Here is a 6228-nt window from a genome sequence, read left to right as displayed (position 1 = left end):
AAGAGTTAGGGCATTTCCTAGATGGGGCACAAGTGAGTAAAAATCAGAGGAGGGTGGGAAGAACTGGTGGGTTGAACTTACTAAGGTGAAATTCTGTATGACTCTAAATTCCTTACTTGCTGTAGGCTAGGGCAGATTTGTTGTTGTTGTTGTTTATTTGTTGTTTTTGACTGATTGCTTAATGTGAACTGTCAGGATCATATGTAAAACACTAATTTAATCCTTCTCTGTACTGATGGGCTTTTCGGTTTGGGTCATCATGCTTTTAAAGGAAAAAGAAGATAATGAGGGAACATGAACCTATAGTGTATAAGAAGCAGTTAACGCACCATTTTCCAAATGATTCTATAGAAAATTAATAAAGGTGCCAGGTAAAATTACGGTATCATATTGAAATGTTTGGGAAACCGTGAGTTAAAGATGAAAGATTTGTTTTCACTAAAACTTTTCCTGGCCTTAAATATGTGTGTTCATTGGGATGCTCTTACAAGGGAGGTATGGTGAGTTCAGATGAATTGAGGCACAGAACACATTTTTGAGGCCTGTTAATAGCTCCTGGAATACTCATCTTAGCGACATCACTGTAGGAAATGTTGGGTTAAAGACACTGATATTGCTTAGCCTGGAGAAGAGGAGAATGGTTTTTCAAGCACTGGGGTAATTAGAACGAGGTGAGTAAGCGCGTGAGGTTGTGCCGCTGCTGTTGATGATTTCAAAAGGCGATCCCACTTTGCCAGTACTGACGTTGGCTAGGGCATGAATCAGTACATGGTGATCCAACCCCTATCTTCACACCCAGGAGATTTTTGTTTCTTATCTTTTTGAATCTCAAAATTTTATTGACGTGTAGTTGATTTACAGTGTTGTGTTAATTTCTGTTGTACAACAAAGTGATTCTACTATACTTATACATGTATCCATTCTTTTTTTTTTTTTTTCAAGGCTGAACCGGCAGTATATGGAGGTTCCCAGGCTAGGGGTCGAATCAGAGCTAGAGCTGCTGGCCTACACCAGAGCCACAGCAACACAGGATCCAAGCTGCATCTATAACCACCACAGTTCACAGCAATGCCAGATCTTAACCCAATGAGCAAGGCCAGGGATTGAACGTGCAACTTCGTGGTTCCTAGTTGGTTTGTTTCTGCTGTGCCAAATCCGGAGCTCCCATATATCCATTATTTTTCAGATTCTTTTCCCACATAGGTTTGGACTATTGAGTAAAGTTCCCTGTGCTCTATAGCAGGCCCACGTTGACCATTCATTCCATATACATTAGTGTGCATGTGCCGATCGCAAACCCCCAATCCATCCCTCTCCCCTGCCTTTCCCCTTTGGTAACCATAAGTTTGTTTTCTATGTCTGCAAGTTTGTTTCTGTTTTGTACATAGTTCATTTGTGTCATTTTTCAGATTCCATATATTAGAGATATCTTATGATGTTTGTCTTTCTCTGTCTGACTTACATCACTTAATATGATCATCTCTAGATTAAGTCATGTTGCTGCAAATGGCATTATGAGATTTTTGTTTTATTTTTTAATGACCAGTGCAAGGAGTTTCTATTGAGCCTCCACCTTGGCGCATGGCCATGAGGATTCAGACATAAAGGCAGAGTCTCCACTTGAGGGAAACTTTCCACAATCAATAACTTGGGACAGGGTAGCCAACTGGATTGACTTTCTCACCCCCCAGTAGTCCCACACATTCCAATTCCAGTGTCTCCTTCTTACCTACCTTCCTGACCCTCCAATCCAATGCAAACCTCCCTTTAAATGTTACCAGCAGAGCTGTGGACATGAAGGAGAAATAAGGCAAAGGGTCTTGTTATGTCTTTTGTAGTAAGGAAGACCAAGGAGGCGATGTTGGTGAAAATAGGTCATTCCATTTAGGTCACTAGTTAAGTAGTGTGTCATTTGGAAGTTGGAAAAGCCAGTATCATCAAACCTTTGGTTGCATAATCAAGGACTTTATTGAATATATTCTATGGCAGAGCAGCTCACTCTGCTCTTTGGACATACAGAAGTGAGTGATCTTGTCCCCAGAGTTTCAGGTCTCATCTGGCAAAGAAAATATATGCTAAAAGTAAAAAGGCTAAAAGTAAATAAACACTATTACACAATAAACACTATAAAGTGATGGCACAGATGATAAATATTATAGGAAATTAGGTGGGGAGTATCAGAGCTTCCGGTTGAAATGATGAGGATGTCTTCACAGAGCAGGCAAAAAGTGACTCAGAATTCTGACACAGGGTGCCTCCAATGTACGTATGTATGTATCCTCTATGATGTATACTCTTTCCGGGGCAGGGAACTGCATATCACAACTCTGGTGACATTGCATGAAAAGATCATTCAGCAGATTTTGCTGGTTGAGCTCTGATGTGAAACAGACTGGATCCCATGCTTAACCCTTATTTAGATGTCATCAAAGAGTCTCATCCAAATTCACGCGGCAGCCATGGCTGTGTGCTTGCTTGGGTGTGTGTGTGTGCAAGAATTCACAGGTCCTCTAAGAAAAACAGCCAACATCGTAATGGCCAATTATGATTTGCCAAGTACTAGTCTAAGTATTTTGCCCACATTCAATCATTTAATCTTTGTAACAACCCTATGAGGTAGGTGCTAGTCTCCTCAATTTCTAGCGGGGGCAACCGAATTCCCAGGATTTAAATCACTCTCCCAAGGATTGTCACATATGAAGTGCTCTACCCAAGAATCTGCCTTAGACATGGTTAGCGCTGATTTCTCCGTGAGCCTCCTGACCAAGTCACTTCCTCGGGATGTTGTGTGGGTCGCCACCCTGGGTCATCCACAGGCAGCCTGACTTCTTTCAGGATGGGCAGACTTCTTCAAGGGAGAGGGCACAGCTTCTTCCAGGAAGTCCCAAATAATCCCAGAGTTTCTGTGTTAGCATCCTTGAGCCTTTCATAACTAATAATCATCCCAATATAGTGTCTTTCCTGCCATCCTCTCTTAGGGAGTGAGTACCTCTGGGTAGAGTGTGTTTTCGTAGTAGATGTGACGGCTCAATGCACAATGCAGATGAAAGGCCAGTCTCTCTCTGGCTCTCTGTCTCTCTGTCTGTCTCTCTATCTCTTTGTCTCTGTCCTCTGTCTCTCTGTCTCTGGCTCTTTCTCTCTGTCTCTGTCTCTCTCTCATTGTCTCTGTCTCTGTCTCTCTCTCATTGTCTCTGTCTCTGTCTCTCTCTCCCTTTCTCTCTCTCTCTCTCATGCTCAGAGTTCCTATCTGTAAAACAAGGCAATCAGAGTCAGTCTTTTCTAAAGTTTTTTCAGATCTCTAATCCTATAACCATTTAGCTTCATGAGCATCCATCCTCACTTCAATCTGCTGATTTGGGGTCAGTGCCATTTCCTTGCATTGAAATCTCTGCAGAGACAATCAAGACTGGCTCCACCCATCCCCTCCCCTTAAAAAGCCCCTGGAGAGATGCTGGGAAATGCCAAATTACACCTCCTTTCTGACTTCATCTGAAAAGGATGCAAGGGTTGTCCCAGGATGAGCAAAATGCCACCAAAAGAGGACTCATCCTCCGAGTTGGTGTATTTTTCTACCTTCTGATTGACCTCTTTATTAGGTTTTTGGTTTCTCAAACTGCCTTACTTGGAGATTTTTTGTTGTTGTTATAAAAAGAGAGAGAGAGGCCACTCATTCACAGAGTCTCACATTCCCATTTGTAGTGTAACCTCATTAATACTGGCTTCTTGGTAATGATAATTAGGGGCTACTTATCACCCCCTTTTACCGACTGATTTTCTTTTGCTGCATCTGCCTTTGTGCTTGTTTTATAAAGGAGTGAATTCTCTTTTTTTTCTAGAAGGGTTTTGACCTATAATACTGTTCTCCTATCAGTAGCTCATGATATGATTGTTGAACTTGTCTACATCCAAGATGAAGAAAATGAGTAGCTTTCTACTTGAAATACAGTTCACCTCCCTCACCCCAGGTCTCAAGACACCACATTGCTGGTGAGGGTTAATCTTACTTAGAGGAGGCAGAGAGGCCCTTGGGGATTCCATCGTCTTGCAGAGAAAGGCCAGGATTGGGAGACGGCGCACTTGACTTTCTACCTCTGGCTCAAGCCTTGATTAGCCATCACCCCATCACTCCAGGCTTCAGTCTCCTTAACTGAAAATCAACATCTTTCTGGTTCAAAAGCTCTAGGCTTTTCACTTAGCTCACGGCCAAAGAAGTTGCACCTGAGCCCAAGCCAGGCTGACCGTGTCATCAATTTCAATTTGGAAGGGTGGAACACTCTGGCAGTTGGATTCCTTTCGTCCAAAGAACCAGAAATGACCTACTTAGAGTCAGCCCAACTGTGGGTGATGATTCACCGAGGGCCCTCCCTCAGCTTCCCATGGAATCCAGCCAGGTGACATCCCAGGCCACCATGCCCAAGAGGAACCAAAGTTCTTGTCTTCAGGATAAATGTGATCCAACAGCATGGATCTGGAGGCCCCAACAAGACCAAGATTCTGCTTTGCCCTTGGCATACACACACACACACCCCCAGCATGGCATATATAGACCTTGACAGTGGATGCGGGAGAAACACTAACAGCACAGAACAGCTTAGGCAGAGGAGCCTGCCATTCCCTCCGCCCTTCATGCCTTCCTCCATCAGCACCATGGAGTGGGGGGCTTCCTTCACACTCCCCAGAGGTAAGAAAAGCAGGGATCAGCATATTTCCCCTGGGAGCTCTGCCACTTCTGGCACGTAGGACCTGGTCAGGAACAGAAAATCACAGCTTTAGCATACAAACAGCAAGATCCAAAAGCCTCATGACAACCGCATTACAGATTCACTCTTTCCTGAACAGTAAGTCCCTTCGGGTAGAACCCCCCCACCTTGGCAAATAGGGGGGTTTCTTCCCTTGAAATCGTCTTGGAACCCAGAGGACAGCCTTGTCCTCTTGTCTGCAAATGCTGGGTTACAAACCTTGCTCCCCACCAAGCTGGACCAACAGCTGTTGGAAAGGATCTCTTCCTTTGCACAAAGTCCTGGGTTGCCGAAGAAGGTCTCAGCCGCAGAGGCTGCCGGAGCCCAGGTGTGCTGGTGTCACGGGACAGAGGGTCCCTCTACATTCTCTGTCTCTGTCTCTCTCTGTGCCATGTCGCTAAGTGCCCCCTATCTGTCTGTTCCCCTTGTGGCTCCCTTCTCTCTGTTCCTCTCTATGTCTCAGACCCTATCATCTCAAACATCAGGTAACATCTACATTATCTCCGAGGCCTCCCACAGATAGCATTTGTCATAATCCCTGATTTTTTTTTTTTTTTTTTTTTTTGCTTTTTTAGCAAATCGGAGCTACAGCTGCCAGCCTACACCACAGCTATAGCAACTTGGGATCTGAGCCACATCTGTGTCCTACACCACAGCTCATGGCGATGCTGGATCCCCAACCCACCAAGCGAGGCCAGGGATGGAACCCGCATCCTTTAGGCTAGGGTTTGAATCCAAGCTGCAGCTGCCAGCCTACACCACAGCCACGGCAACGCCGGATCCTTAAGCCACTGAGCAAGGCCAGGGACCGAACCCGCAACCTCATGGTTCCTAGTCGGATTTGTTAACCACTGCGCCACAATGGGAACTCCGAGAGTAGATTTTTTTAATCAAGAAAAAAGTCATTTCTTGGATAAAGAAGATGTGATGTGTATATACAATGGAATACTACTCAGCCATTAAAAAAGAATGAAATAATGGCATTTGCAGTAACATGGATGAACCTAGAAACTATCATACTAAGTGAAGTAACTCAGACAGGGGGAGACAAACATCATATGATATCACTTATATGTGGAATCTAAAAAAGGATCCTAGTGAACTTATTTGCAAAATAGAATCAGACTCAGACTTTGAAACACTTACATTATCAAAGGGGACAGATGGGGAAAGGGGGGGTAAACTGGGGGCTTGGGATGCACATATTCTAAAATTGAGTTGTGATGTGGTTGTACAACTATAAATATAATAAAATTCATTGAATTATTGTTTTAAAAAAGAAAAAAAAAGTCCTTTCGACTTAGAATTAATCAAATTGTGATTTTTTTTTTTTTAAAAAAAGGAAGGAGTTCCCGTCGTGGCGCAGTGGTTAACGAATCCGACTAGGAACCATGAGGTTGCGGGTTCGATCCCTGGCCTTGCTCAGTGGGTTAACGATCCGGCGTTGCCGTGAGCTGTGGTGTAGGTCGCAGACGCGGCTTGGATCCAG

The 6228-nt window shown here is 44.1% G+C and overlaps 1 protein-coding gene across 1 annotated transcript in view; it reads right to left on the bottom strand.

Moving 5' to 3' along the window:
- Positions 1-1949: 1949 nt before the first annotated feature.
- Positions 1950-6228, bottom strand: part of LOC100621059 (adhesion G-protein coupled receptor F2) — a 44615-nt gene continuing 40336 nt past the window's right edge. Inside the window, exon 10 of the mRNA XM_013996166.3 lies at positions 1950-4743. The gene's annotated coding sequence lies outside the window, so the exon portion shown is untranslated. The remainder of the gene's footprint in view (positions 4744-6228) is intronic.

This window comes from Sus scrofa, chromosome 7, assembly GCF_054392235.1.
Source record: "Sus scrofa isolate SSC_HxYL_T2T_F1_AM1 chromosome 7, Sscrofa_HxYL_maternal_Yorkshire_Landrace_v2.0, whole genome shotgun sequence".
NCBI lineage: Eukaryota > Metazoa > Chordata > Mammalia > Artiodactyla > Suidae > Sus > Sus scrofa.
Note: the sequence above shows the minus strand (reverse complement) of the source record. Positions and strands in the feature narration are given on the sequence as shown.